We start from the raw sequence: 15,825 nt of genomic DNA on the forward strand, positions 1-15,825 counted from the left end.
AAAACCTGCTGAGGAGACAGCAGTGACTGATGGGTCCTAAGGAAATGTTAGTACAAACCTAGTCACACGCAACACCCCACTGCCCACAAGAGGGGATCACAATTTCACAAACCAGCTATGTAATTAAAACACAGCTCTGGAGACGGAGGAGGTTAAATGACTCTGACCCAGTCCATCCGCTCTACTTGTTGGTTGCCAATTCTAACCTTCTAACACCCACACATTTCTATAACTCAGGTTATCTCCAAAATATCTCACAAACTTCCAATTTGTTTAAATGAGTGAAGAAAAAAAGGCAAGCTCTCTACATGTGTTTTCGTATTCAAAAAATACTTCAGTTTGTAAACTTTTAATTTTTTTAGACAGTGTAAGACAAAGTAAAATCCACTGAAAGCTTTTCATTTAAGCAAACACAGAAGATAATTTATTCCTCCAAGTGGCAGGAGAAAGCAATAAGCCAGGCATCTGTGCAAAAACTTTCCATACCCTCTCAAGTCCTATAACTCTGTCTACAACTCCATCTTCTGTTCCTGACTAAATCTTCAATTATTCCCAGAACGGATGAAATCTTAAATCCACATCAGCTTTTAACATCTGCTGAGTCTTAACTATACAGGAACAAAAACTAAATTCCTGTATGTTACCTGCTGATAGGATTACAATTTAAATCAGACTCAAATGTACACGGAAACAGAAGCCATGTTTTTCCCTGGTACAATGTAGATATCAATCAGATGACGGAAGTTAGCAATAGGTTGGTTACATGCTACATACAGCAAACCTGCCTCAGCATTCATTTAAACAACTATGTAATTCCTACTTTAAAAATTCTCATCTACAGAAAACACATCTTATGCTCTAATAGAAACTTCAAGATATTATCAAAATCAGTTTCTCAGACACAACACTCATCCAACTAACATTTAATTTGTACTTTTGGTTCAGTAATTTAAATCAATCTTCTGAATCATACTATTTAGACAAGCTTACCAGCATATTACAAAATGAGAAACTCCCAACCTAATCAAAACAACGTTATTTTAATAAAAATCTATTAAAAATTTTAAACTCTGAAAAATGTATTATCTAAGACAGTGTTATACAAAGTGTAGCCCAAAGTTTGGAAGCATCAGTACCCCATGGGAGCCTGTTGGAAATACAAATTCACAGGCCCCATCCCAGACTTATTGATTCAGAAACTCTAGAGGTGAAGCCAGGGAATCTGTTTTAACAAGCCTTCCATTGGTACAAATAGTAATACTAGGAATGTCAAGAATACTTTAATTTGGGGACTAGTATAGCAAACAAGATGATTATTTAAAATCAATTTTTAAAATCCAACAAAATTCAGAATTTACAGAGGACAAAAAAAAAATGCAATCGGCATAAATCCTATATCCATCTCCCTTGTTTCCTTGCTTCTAAGTAAATGAGGATCATGAAACTTACATATGGATATAGTCAATTGCTTGTAAGTTCATGTCTATTTATGCTATGGTTCAGAAATATTTGCACATCAAACCAGAATCTGAGTGTAAACTTGGGATCCTGAGTCTTTTGTAAATGTGAAAAGAGTACATTTGGAATCAAAATGTCTTGAAGAAACAGTTTTCTAGGAATCCTGCCAGTCCTTTTTCTCAGGATGACCTTAACTTTCAGACTTCAGGAATTTTTTCCTTTCCTAATATTTCATAGGATGATTAATATATTTTGTGCATTTGTACATCAGAACAAACTGGCTTGTGACTTTTCCCCTACTACTGAGAACGCCAGCGCTTGATGCTCCATTGTAAAAGGGTTAACTAACTTGCTAGGACAGTATCAATGGCAGAGCTTACTGGCACTGCCTTCTCCCCCGACTCACCCATGAGGAACATGGTTCTAAACATTGCCATTTTCCTTTAAAATAACAAAGAAATCTGGCAGATGAACTACACACATCTGACTCAGGATTCCAGGAGTCCCAGCCCTCCCCCACCCCAGGCTTATTTCTGGGTCTTTAGAATCAAATTAGAACACCCTGTCAAACACCTATTTGTGCAAACTTTAATTTCAAGTGTATTTAAATGTCTTCACATCTTGCTATTGCTCATCACATCAAGCAGAGCTGCTTCCACTGTGTAATCACAATAATGAATAAACATGGAGTGCTTAGAAAGGACTAAGACACCACAAAACTGATCAGTTGTTAATTCTGTAAAGTGACTAAACGTGCCTTCCTTTGCAATAACTCCATCAAGCTGTGTTTTGGGTGGGAAGGATGCCCATGTCCTCTGCCTACTGTCTCTGTAAAGCAAAAACGCAATCATCAGTCAGATCCTACCTAAGGCTTATCTTAATCTTGATTGTTTCCTCATATTGTCTCAACCCACCATTCCCTCCCCACCCCAGTGAGAAGCAAAAATTGTCATGGCATTTAAAAAAACCATGGGCTGCATGATTATTAATTGCCAAAGGATTTGAGGCAGCACTAATATTAACAGCCTAGATAGCCACAGTGTGTATTTATTGCCTGTTTTTATTTTGATAAAATACCAATTTCACGATAAGCATCTGACCCACAGGAACTCCAAACCTCAATCAAATTCCTTTGTGTGGCAGGATGAGGACTGTTAGAGCTTCTCCTTAGGGTAAACACATTTGTTATTTACATCTTCTCCCCAACCATGCCTGGCCCATATGCATGAGGAGTTTGGCCAACCTTTCTTGAGTTCAAAGAATGAATAATCTACTAAGAGTTTTGTCTCTGGACCACACTGCTTGGGTTCAAATTGCATCTCTGCCACAAACTACCAGTCTGGCTTCCACCCTGCATGCTTCATTTTCCTCATGAAGACACAGAAGGGAGATGATGATTATGTCTACCTTGTAGGACTTTGGGACGGATTAAATCAGCACAAAACTATGCTTAGTACAATAAAATGGCACAGCCACTATGGAAAAGCAGTATGGTGGTTCCTCAAAAAAATTAAACACAGAATTATCATCTATCCAATCCAGCACCTCCACTTCTGGTATAGCCTCAAAAGAACTAAAGGCAGAACTAAAAGCATCTTAAAAAGATGTTTGTATACCAATGTTCATAGCAGCTTGATTTACAATAGCCAAAAGGCGGGAAAAAAAACAAATGTCCATTGACGGACGAATAAAAAATAAAGTGTGAGATACACATGCAATGGATTATTCAGCCTTAAAGGAAATTCTGACACATGCTACAACATGGATGAACCTTGAAGACGTAATGCTAAGTGAGATAAGACAAACACTAAAGAACAAATTATGTATGTCTCCATTTACATGAGGTACCTAGAAGAATGAAATTCAGGGGGACAGGAAGAAGAAACGTGGTTGTCAGGAACTAGAAGGGGGAAACGGGAAATTAAATGTTTTATGGGTACAGAGTTCAGCTTTGCACCATGAAAAGGGTTCTGTGGATGGAATGAGTGATGGTAGCTTAACAATCGGAATGTACTTAATGCAACTGAAATACACACTTAAAAATGGTTAAACTGATAAATTTTATGTTATTTTTTACCAACACTAAAAAACAAAATGCTTAGTATAGTATCCGGCAGCATCCTTACTCAACAATGATAACTATTGTTATAATTTTTTGAAAGCTCAACAAGGCAAATATGTAACAAACATTCTCTAATGTAAAAATGGCTAGCATCTAGAGAAAGCTCTCATGAAAGACACTTGCTAAGTAAGGTTCAATTCCATTTAAACATCTCCTTACCCGCTCCCCATTGCCTCTCTCACCCCCATTGGTAGGTACTCCTTGACCTTAATGGGGGTGTTTAAATGTTAACCAATGAGGTTTCTAAATCTCCTCAGCTGCATGTCAGCACCTAAGCTTTGAGGTGGGGGAAATTCCACACACAAGGAGAATGAAATCGGTACCAAGGGGCCGACTCACAGCCATCCTCCAGCTTGCTTAATGGAGTTCCCATGCCTCTAAGCAGACCTAGAGTCTGCAAAGAGCAGAACAGGGTGCAAAGAAGATGTGAGTTTTTTATCCTGGGAGGACTGAGCCCATGGTAACCAATTTTATGGCTCTTCTGATTTGTGTCCATGGATATCTGTGTGTGTGCATGTGTGTGCGTGTTGAGAAGGAATTAATTCAAAAACATAGATGAAGAAAGCTGCATCTCTGATGTGAAGCCGAGTTGCATAATCAGTTCTGAAGGCAGAGAAAAGGTAACAGATGTTTACATTACAATCTGGCTCCACTGGAAGAGCTGCCAAATGATTTAAATAGTAACGAAGATACTATTCCAGTAATTTGTTGCCCCAACAATACATACAAAGAAGAATTCATCCCAGTAATTTTTTCTCTGGGTAGCCTTAATTAAACATCCCACTGTACAAAATATTTATGGCTTTCAAACTACTTAAAATCTTAAACTAGACACCATATTAAAAAGTAGAATTGAAGGACTTATTCTAATATTGACATATGAAACTTGATGAATGGTAAGTAGGATGCATTACAAAAAAACTCAAAGTCTCTTTTAACTTTTGGATGTTTTATGACTCATATTAAGATAAATTTTTAGGTAGAATAACATACAGCCATTAAAAAGAATGACATATAGCTCTCTTCACTGATTTGTCAACTTTCTTGGAATAGATCCAGAGCACATTTGGTCTCATGTAAAATGATGACCACAACATAGGCGGTCTCTACAGGCAAGGGATGATGGCCTCCTTCCTTAGCCAGGGTTTCACCAAAAGCCCTCTAATGGGCCTTTGCTGAGTAAACAAAGCAGGACACAGATCATATAATGTATCATCCCCCTTATCCAAAATTGTCAGGTCTAGGCCAGGTGCGGTGGCTCACGCCTGTAATCCTAATACTTTGGGAGGCAGAGGTAGGTGGAACACTTGAGGTCAGGAGTTCAAAACCAGCCTGTCCAACATGGGGAAACCCCATCTCTACTAAATATACAAAAATTAGCCAGGTGTAGTGGTGCACACCTCTACTCCCAGCTACTCAGGAAGCTGAGGCAGGAGAGTCTCTTGAACCCAAGAGAGGGAGGTTGCAGTGAGCTGAGACTGCACCACTGCACTCCAGCCTGGGTGACAGAGACTCTGTCTCGAAAAATATATATATGTGTGTGTATATATATATATATATATATATATATATATATATATATATAAAATTATCAGGTCTAAACATATGTGGATTAAAAAAGGAGAGACTTGGAAACAGGTTTACCAAAGTATAAAAAGGAACTCTCTCTAGGTGGCAAAATTGGGTAGGTTTTTTTTTTTACTTTTCTTTTTATATTTTTCTGCAATGTCTGAATTTTTCTACCCCAGGTATGTATCATTTTCATAAATTAAGAAAAGAAATTTTCAAGACAGAAGCCTAGGGTGATGAAAAGAATCATAGCCTATGCGTCAAGATACTTGGGTTCCCTGACAGAAATAAAGAGCTGGGGACATTGGATACTGTCTCCATTTTTCTCTACTCTGGACCTAAAAAGTATTAGAACAGGGTTTTTCAACCACAGCATTTGTGATATTTTGAATCAAATAATTCTTTGCAGCCAGTCGCGGTGGCTTACTCCTATAATCCCAGAACTTTGGGAGGCTGAAATGGGCAGATCACCTGAGGTCAGAAGTTCAAGACCAGAGTGGCCAACATGGTAAAACCCTGTCTCTACAAAAATACAAAAATTAGCCAGGCATGATGGCAGGTGCCTGCTATCCAAGCTACAGGGGAGTCAGGTGGGAGAATGGCTTGAACCTGGAAGGCGGAGGTTGCAGTGAGCCGGGATTGGGCCATTGCACTCCAGCCTGAGTGATAGCGTTTTGCTCTATCTCAAATAAATAAGTCTTTGATGTGGGGGCTGCCCTGTGCATCACAGGATGCTTAGCCAGTATTCCTGGCCTCAACCCATGAGAGACTGCTGTCCCACCCCATCCTGCCCCAAATTGTAACAACCAAAAAAATGTCTCCAAACATTGCCAAAACTCCTCTGGGGAGCAAAACTGCCCCCACTTTGGAGCAATTTTAAGTTTCCCCTGCAATTCTTGGTCTTTACATTTCTTCTTTGCTGAAAAGCTTTAATTTTTAGAAGCTGTATTTAAAGTCTGTGGTTTTGGGCGCAATGATTCCCAGTTTAGTAACTATGGTATACTGCAGACCCATCAATATTTTCATAACTTATTAAAGAAAAAGACGAACTGGAAATGAAGAAAATCAAAAAATAAAACTATTAATTTTCAGAGAAAACTTTAGAACACATGGCACATATGTGAAACTAAAAGAATCCAAGCAGACACGGTGGTCATTAAAAAAAGAATAAGTCTAGCTTTTGGCAGTTCTACCTTTTGTTAAGGTAACTGAAATACTGTAGAATGTTCTATTACTTTCTAGTTTAAAATGAACTTTTGGCACTAGCAAAGCCAACAGAGTAGTTTGTGTGTACTGCCATATTAAAAACAAATAAACAACAACAAAAAACCTTAGTGTTTTCTCTTTACTTCATAAGAAATACAAGGATAGCCAGGCACAGAGGCTCATGCCTGTAATGTCAACACTTTGAAAGGCTGAGGCAGGAGGGTTGCTGGAGCCCAGGAGTTCAATACCAGCCTGGGGAAATTGCTGAGACTCTGTCTCTACAAAAAATAAATAATTAGCTGGGCATGGTGGCACACCCTGTAGTTTTAGCTACTCAGGAGGCTGAGGCAGAAGGATTGTTTTAGCCCAGGAGGTCAAGTTTGCAGTGAGCTATGATCATAGCACTGCACTCCAGCCTGGGTAACAGACCGAGACCCCATCTCAAAAAAAAGAAACAAATACAAGGATATCTTCATATTTTTCCAATAAGGATATTTTACCCTTCTGGACTAACAATACCACAATCTCATAAAAGGAAACAAATTACCCATGTCTTTATTACCTTTCTAAATAGTGTCTTATTTGTCATTAACAACTCCCTAATATTTGATGCTACCATACTTCTGAATTAAAATCATTTATGTTCATGTTAATGATTTGCTACTGTAAGATCCTGACAGCTTTAAATTAAAAACAACTAAAAAAGATTCAATGTTGCTTTAGATTCATAATTCTGAAAATCAGTAGTTCATCCATGTAGAGAAAGCCATCTAGTAATCAGAAAGCTTCCGTAACATCAAGACTCTACAGCTGGTACATACTAAGTGTTCAATAAATGTAGGGTACCATTGCCATTATTCACAACAATGCCAGAAAATAATATTATTCCAAATTATCGGCTAGGATTGGCTTTTATAGCAACTAAAAGGCACTAAGTGTGAAGGGGCAGCCTGTCACTTAATAGATTAATATTCTGAGTTCTTTCACAAGTAAACCATAAATCATTACCTTAAACTTCCTGACCATCATTTTAACATCCATGTCATTCCATGTGTTCAGTTAGGTTCAAACTGAGTCATCCTACCCAATCCTCTCCCATTACCAGCTTCCCTTTAAACCTTTTCTTTATAACTCCGGATACCGTGGCAGCACTAGGAACTAACCCAAGCTCGCTGGTGCATACAGCTGTTCAGTCCTTGAGCTGGGCTCAACTAGCACGGTAGTCTAGCAAACTGATGGTGTGAGAGGCCCATGTGTCCCTCCTCTGCAGAGACAGCCAAGGGGAGGGGTCCACCACATCACAGGAATCATTCTCTCCCTGTCTTCATCAGAAAGGGCACTGGGCTAGGAATGAGGACTCACAGATTCTAATCCCAGGTTTTTTTAATAACATACTAGATCCAAGGTATGACAACACCTGCTACCCCTGATCTTCTAGAAAGCTGAAATTGAAGGTAATTTCTAGATTTAAAATTCTTTGAGCATTTCCTTAAATCAGATTGCACAATTAAGTTTATGGTTTGTTTTTTAGAGAGCCCTTTTGACTGACTGGAGGAAAATGAATTGAACTTGAATAATGACTGTAAAACAGGAAGAATTTCTCTTATTTTTTCAGCAGATATCAAATAGGAAGTCAAGGTCAATTTTATCTTATGAGAGTTGTGTTACAGGAGATCACAAACTGAGTGAGGCATTACGAAGTACAATGCCACACTACAGCTAAAGGCTCTAAGTCAGGGCTGCCATGCCACAGCTTAAGTCTCTAAGTCAGGGCTGTCTAGGTTCTGACGTGGCTTTTTAAAATAACATTTTCAAAACAAATAATTATGAAGTGATCAGTGTGGCCAAGATCATTCCACCAATCCCTTTGTGGACATCTTTGTCTCCTATTGCCTCAATCCTGAATCTTGTTTCCTGTTGCCTCAGTCCCCCACCCTTGATCGTGAATCTTGACAAATTAGGATAAATACACTCTATGGTCTCCCAATCATTTATGATTGATTGGCTTTGGGACTTAAAGTCATCTTGCTAATCCTGGCTGATGTACAGCCAACACCTGGTGAAACGAACACACGTACTCAAATTAGCCCATCACCTACAGGGCTATCTCTAGGACAAAAAAAAAAAAGCAAAAGATTAGTCCATTTACTATGATGTCTTTACATATTTGTAAAGAATCAGGGCCAGAATACAGGGTGGAAAAACTCCCAAAGAGGAAGAAAGCATAAGGGGGGAAATCTACTTATGCAAATTTTAAAGAGATCTATAAAACTACAATCTGAGAATTTTATTATTAAGCTAAGCCTCTTAGTATAGAAATACCCAAAACTCTCCAACTGGGCAGCTAATTGAGGGTTAGAAAGTGCCAAAAAGACTTCCTTCCTTCCCTCCTCATTCACACAGGCAATATAGAATCCCTTGCTCCATATGATAATGTGACTTTTGTCAATGCATGTTCAAATCAGATCAAGGATTGGCTGGTGATGATGTCATATCCAAGGGTTAATCCCCAGTGAATGCAGTTTTAATATCATATGCATCAACACACCATTTACATAGCAAAGTATTATATTAAGTGTAACAATAAATGAGCGGTGCAGATAAAAGCAGCTACTAGGAAAAGGCTACCTGCCACTGAAAAGGAGGTGGCAGCAGGTAGCAAAGGAGTTTCTATTTCTTTAATTACTAAATAGAACTAGGCCATCAAACAATATACATATCTTAAAAGATCAGAAAATGAATATTGAAATTCAAGTGACCCAGAACGTTCTAGAACTGGAGATATAAAAAAGTTTGCCTTCAATGAAAAATACCCAATAATCAAGCAGAGATATTTGTAGGGATTTTTGTGTGTGCGCTAAGGGAACAAGCAATGCAATTAAAGTCATTCAAAGATAGATCAATTGGCAGCCACTGCTTTTCTGGAGAGGGCAACTGTCTTATCTTTAGCAGGGAAAACTGGCCAAGTCAAATTGTGACTTGAAGGCTTTCATAAATTTTGAAGTGCCAAATGGCAGTTAAGATGGTACTGAGGGAAGAAAGCAGAGTCATGCAAAGCAGAACAATGAGACAGAAGAACTTAAGAAGGAAACCTTGAAATATGGCTTTCTGCTATGAGAATATTGATCAAGAAATGTCCATACATATGAAGAAAGCTTTTTGCACAAATGAGCCATGCCAACTCACTCGGTCATTTTAGGAGGACATAAGTCATCATTAGTCATAATGATTCTGAAAACTGCTTTCACACTACCTGATTAAGGCCTGTATTTCCAATGTAAAGGAAGTGTTGGGCTTTCACACTGATATATGACTATAAACTTAGCAGAAATTCTTCTCACTGTAAAACCCACAGCGGGCTATTGAAGAATTCTTCAAGTCATACATTTGTTCTCAGTGATTGATTGGAAACACTAATTGTATTGCAAAATGGCTGTTCCTAAATTATTTTAGCCTTAAAAAAAAATCCAAGCCCTTCCTGAACTGGACTCAGACACAAAGAAACTGCCCCACCTCTTCCCTCCTTAGCGAGTGTTCTAGAGGGGGCCAAACTAAGATGTATGTGATTAGAAAGCGAGGCCATCAGTGTGTACAAGTTTGGGTGTCTGAGTCTGCAGGTGGCAGCTCCGGGTTGTGGTGGACAAGCTTTATGCCAAGGATACTAGAGAAAGAAACACACCAAGGCTTCGAACTCACCCATCCTCACACAGGGAGATCGCCTGTCACATCGCATCAACCTTGCTTGTCTCAGAGGGAAGACCATCGAAAAGTTAAAAGCGGAAAGAGTTCAGGGATAAACACGTTTCACCAAAGGGGGTCCCTGAAGCTCGGCGAGGGGGGATGGGCACCAGGCTAGGTCTCGGCGAGTCCGTGAACCCGTGCATATACATACTGCTTAGCAGCTGATTCATAGCTTGACTAAGGCGCCGTGGAGCCGCCAGACGTTCAATGATGCTGATTCAAGAAGAAAGCGCACCAGCGGCCCTGTATCTAGCTTGAGCAGCTTCCCCAGGTGTAGGAGATCAAGCTTTCCAGTTCAAATTCTCCCCCGAGCTCCTTCCTTAGGGTCAAAGATGCCCTCTCTTCTAGGAGCAGATTGACAGGGCAAAGAGGGGAAAGGAGCCAAAGAAAGGTAGAGATGCCCCTTTGGTGGGCAAATCTTAGATGCCTCGCGCGGAAAGAGACTCAACTTCCAGACCCGCTCCAGTTCTCCATTTGGGCGGGAAGCTTTGCGCTCCCAGCTGAAAAAGGCGTCCCGAGCGTTCATGGAGCCCTTCCAGCAAGATCCTCGCAACCGGAGCTTCGTGGGGGGGCGGGGGGTGGGTAACGCTGACCTGTTCCCACCTGCTGGCTCTTAAAAGGATCCTAGCTCAGATTAAAGAGATGAAGCGCTAAGGTTGGCTGGTCCAGAAAAGAGCTCAAGCCGCGTTCACCACCCCCTCCTCGTACCAATTAGTCGAGTGGCCTCCTCCGCACCCGCAGAGCACGCCCGGGGGTTCTGACTGTCAGACACAAACCCCAAAACTGGAAGCGGCCGCTGCCCCTCTCCAGCCACACGTCCGTACTTCGGAGCGCAGCTTCCAACTTCGGGTTGCAAGCCGACCTCAGCACAGGCAGCCGTCCCAGCGCCCCACAGAGCCGGGACGAGCGGAGCCGCACAAAGCAGAGTTAAGTCGGTACCAGCCCACGAGACAGCACCTAAATACAGGGTCCAAATCCACCCCCACCCCATCCTCTCGCCCCTCCTTATCCAGTCCAATCCTTCTTACTGGTCTAGAGCCGGCAGCCAGGTCGGACCCGCGCGTCCGCAACTAGGCACCGATCGCCCCGCCGGAGCCCAAGGACGCTCACCTTGCCGCCTTCCCGCGGGCCCCGCCGGGAGCGGCCCATCACCTCCGCAGCGTCTCCAAAAGGAAAGTTCCCACGCCTCTCCCAAGAGAAGCCCGAAGGTGCCGCGGAAGAAGCAGTGACTGCGAAGAGGCGGCTGATGCTGGACTCCCGACGTTCGACAGCAGCCGCGCGCGCAGTCGGCGCGCCACGTCCAGGGCTGCGCGCTGCTAGCAGAGCAGAGCCAAGCCCAGCTAGCGCGCTGGCCAGGAGGGGCCGGGCCCGCCGCGGGCCGCGCTGATTGGCAGGGCCGGTCGGCTGCTCCTGCCCCTGCCTGGCCCCGCGGTCCACGTGGGCCGGCCCTCTCCCGCCCCGCACCCCTGCTCTGCCGGCACGCCCCCACTGCCGGCCTCCTGGCGCCTCTCCCGAGCGCCTCGCTGTGGCCACCACTCCGCAGGTGATGAGCAAAAGGTATTCTTCCTGAATACCTGAGAGTCGCTTTGAGCTCAGCATAAGGGAGAGGAATTCAGAGTTCGGCTCCCAGTCAAAACCGTTCCCCACGCAGGACCCAAAGCAGTTTGAAAGCAGGATTTCCCAGCCACCCTGTGCTGTAGCACATTCATGAACTAATCTGGCTTTGCGTGTAATGTGGTTGTATGAGAGAGGAGAAAACTCGGTCCACATGTCAATACCTGAATACATTTCTTATTTTAAAATGTATAAAAATACAACTAAGACTTCTCTGACTCCCTCCTCCCACCCCACCCCCAGCCATGCCCTCCACTCTTCCGCAAGTGAAAGTAACTGATCATCAGTGACACTTAATGGTATTCATTTTACTGGGATTACTTCATCTGATCTCCATTTTATAGATGAGAAAACTGAAGCACAGAGAAGTTAAATCGTCTACTGAAGATTATGCAGGTAATTACTATATCCATGCTCTTTAGTTTTCAAAGCATGGATCCGTAGAGCCGTCCCCTTAAAACACTTTAGAACTGCAGATTTTCAGGCCCCACCCAGAAGCAGAATCTTCATTTTAACAAGATCCCCAAGTGGCTGGTACATGCATAAAGTTGGAAAGTGTTGCTCTGTACCACTACGCTGTTCACTCTCATTGGCTTGGCTTATCATCTGGACCTTTTACTCTGCATTGACCTATAATTATGTGCCATTCTGCTCCCGCTACACTCCAAAGTATAGTTGCCCTTCTCTGAATCTACCCCTTGAACTAACCTATGGCAGGCCTTCTGCTTCTGTTCCCCATACTACATATACCATGGCACATTTTACTTGTTAAACAGTTTCAATCTCTTACTCTCTTATTATTAAAATGGGGTTCTACATTCAAAGGCAATTTGTTATCAAGATGTCACTGATTTAAGACAGAATTCAAGCTTTGGAGATAGGGGCTTGATCTTTGAGATTTTCTTGAAAGAGTAGCATTGAAATTCTGTGACTGTCAAGGGGAGATCCAAGCAAAACCTGAAATAACACGCCAGGAGATTCCAGAGCTCTTTCTCAATAGTACTCATTCATTCATTCACTCAATAAAACTGAGGGCCTACTCTGTGTCAGGCACTGTAACAAGTGCTGGTACATACAGAAGGAAACACAGCAGTAAAAGCTCCTGAGTTCATGGAACTTACCTTCTAGTAGGGAGAGATGGGCAATTAACATGACAAGTAAGTGAATTACAGAGTTTGGTCGAAGGTGGTCAGTGTTACAGAGAGGGAAAAAAAAGTAAGAGAAAAGGAGATGAGTACTGGGGAGATGGTGTTTTTAAGAATAGTAATTAGTCTAGTAGGTAATATCTGAGAAGGTAATATCTGAACCAAGACTTGGAAGAGATTAGGGAGCAAGTCATTTAAAAGAACAAGTTTATATTCATTCATTCACCAAATACTTGTTGCTTCCACACTGTGTGACAAGCATGGTTCTGACATAGACCTGTGTGTTTACTTAAGTCCTGTTTTTCATATCTCCAATTTTCCTACACTGGGGGTTTCTTGTCCTGGTGGGAAAAAACAAAAGCATAAGCAATTATGTGTGGCTCAACCTAATACCATGTTTTTCCATCCTGGATGTTCAGTATTGTTAGGGGTTCAATTTTGTCTCCCTGAAATTTATATGTTTGTCTTAACCCCCAGTACCACAGAATGTGACATTATTTGGAGATACAGTCTTAATAGAATTAAATTAAATGAGGTCTTTAGAATGAGCCGGAATACAGTATGACTGTGACCTTATAAAAAGGGGAAATTTGGAGACAGACGTGCACACAGGGAGACCACCATGTAAAAACTCAGGGCAGAGATGGAGCGATGCTTCCACAAGTCATGAAACACCAAAGATTACCAGAAAACCATCTAAAGAGGAGAGAGGCATAGAATGATGTTTTGCAGCCCTCAGAAGGAGCCCTGCCAACACCATGACCTTGGACTCCTAGCCTCCAGAACTGTGAGACAAGAAATTTCTGTTGTTTAAGCCACCTAGTTTGTGGTATTTAAATGGTAGCCCTAGCAAATTCATACAGCCATACAAGTGTGTTTGTTTCTGAAGATGGTACAGTTAAGGGACTCATCTGTAAGTTTCCAATGACCTGATGTCTCTTGTGCAGTAGCGAGAAGCCAGAATGATCTGATGAATTGAGATTTAGTAACCAAATCACCACAAAAAAAGGCAAACTATATTAAAAAAATAGCCAGTGAGCCCCAGTTACCCAATTGTTTCCTCATTCAGCTATTTATCAAGTGCCCACTGTGAGCCAGGCTCTGGGATAAGGTGACAAACAAGGCACATGTGACTTGTGTGTATTGTTGTGGGGAAAGCTGGACAGTAAACAATTCCATAAATATGTGAATAAAGTAATTTCAGAGCAGAATAAGTGCTAAAAATAAATAAAAGAAGCCTAGGGCATTAGAAGGATATGAGGATAGGTTTATTTTAGACTGGCTGCCTAGGGAAGGTCCCTATGAGGTAGTGACATTTGAGTCAAGGCCTAACCGACAAAAAGCCATCCAAGTGAATATCTGGGCAAAAATTGTTCCAGGCAGAGATAGCAGTTCCTCTTATAAGAAAATGTTCCTGTCATTCATTCTGTAACATTCTTTCTCTCTTTGCAACCCATTTTGCATCCTTTGAGGTTGTATAAAATCAATGTACATCTGTTTCCTAAAAATGAGGTCAAATTATTTATTTTCTTATATAAGAACCTATGAAGGTCACACCAACAGGGTTTGCATGCACCACTCATTCACAAAACACCCCTTGACGTGCATCTGTATTTGTAGGAAGTGACACCACGTGACTTGGACATTGTGTTTACTTTCCTCATTTGTATAACGTCCAGAACACTACTGGCATGTCCTGGTGCTGAATCAATACGTGCTGATGCCTGACTATCCCTGAAAGGAACATTCTGACTCTCCTGGGCCTGTTTATAAAATCCTCATTGCCAGCGAAGCTTCAGTTTTAAAATTTTGCAATATAGTTTTGCACTTTGTAATTTTTCTGAGGAGGCTAATAAGAATGATAGCTAACTTATTTGGAGGCTTGTGTGTGGCTCACTATGCTACCTACTTCACACGGATTATCTTTATAATCCATTTGATTAAAAGGTAAATACAAGGTAAATTCTCTTATTATAATCTCCATGTTACAGATGAGAAAGCAGGTGCTCAAAAAAGGCCAGGGTTGAAACCACTATTTTTTTTATTGCATTTTAGGTTTTGGGGTACATGTGAAGAACATGCAAGATTGTTGCCTAGGTACACACATGGCAGTGTGATTTGCTGCCTTCCTCCCCATCACCTATATCTGGCATTTCTCCCCATGCTATCTCTCCCCAACTCCCCACCCCCCCCCGTCCCTCCCCTATTTCCCCCCAACAGACCCCAGTATGTAGTGCTGCCCTCCCTGTGTCCATATGTTCTCATTGTTCAACACCCACCTATAAGTGAGAACATGTGGTGTTTGATTTTCTGCTCTTGTGTCAGTTTGCTGAGAATGATGGTGAAACCACTATTAAATGGCCGACTTATGCCTTGAAACAGTCTCTCTTACTGTCAGCTCTTACTGTCACTGCTTGAGTGGTTGAACATTGAAACAAGTGAAGAAAGAGCAGAGAAAAAGCAAAAAGCATCTATCTGGGTACACATGGACACGCAGTGTAGAATAATAGGCCTCGAAGACTACAAAATGTGGGAGCGTGGGAGCAAGGTGAGGGCTAAAAACTTCCCTGTTGGGTGCAGTGTTCACTATTCCACACAACACATGCGTGTAAGAAACCTGCCCTCGTGCCTCCTAAATATATAAAAATAAATGTAAATGTTTTTAAAAAGCATCTGTCTATTCCTTTACATTTGTCTTTGAAATTTTCAAAGCACCGTTTTCTAACATTTTTTATTTACCCAGCCTTCTAGCTTTCAAGTACACTTTTCTAGCCAGATATTTGCTTTGCCTTCCCTTGCTTCAAACTAGGAACTGCTGAGACTTTATAAATGAAACAACTGAGATATATATATATATATATGGGAGAGAGAGAGAGAGAGTTTTGTTTTCAGCCTGTCTGTTCTTCAACACCCTCTAAGGAAATGTAAGTCAAGCTTTTTAGAGCTCCGCCTACTATGACAGACATCATA

The 15,825-nt window shown here is 41.5% G+C and overlaps 1 protein-coding gene across 3 annotated transcripts in view; it reads right to left on the reverse strand.

Moving 5' to 3' along the window:
* Positions 1–11,506, reverse strand: part of TAFA4 (TAFA chemokine like family member 4) — a 205,219-nt gene extending 193,713 nt beyond the window's left edge. Inside the window, exon 1 of one of the 3 annotated variants that reach the window (XM_037743562.1) lies at positions 11,207–11,506. The gene's annotated coding sequence lies outside the window, so the exon portion shown is untranslated. The remainder of the gene's footprint in view (positions 1–11,206) is intronic. The other 2 variants (XM_037743561.1, XM_017542766.2) reach the window with 2 other exon arrangements.
* Positions 11,507–15,825: the final 4,319 nt, after the last annotated feature.

The sequence above is a fragment of the Cebus imitator genome, unplaced genomic scaffold, assembly GCF_001604975.1.
Source record: "Cebus imitator isolate Cc_AM_T3 unplaced genomic scaffold, Cebus_imitator-1.0 Scaffold147, whole genome shotgun sequence".
In the NCBI taxonomy this organism is placed as follows: Eukaryota; Metazoa; Chordata; class Mammalia; order Primates; family Cebidae; genus Cebus; species Cebus imitator.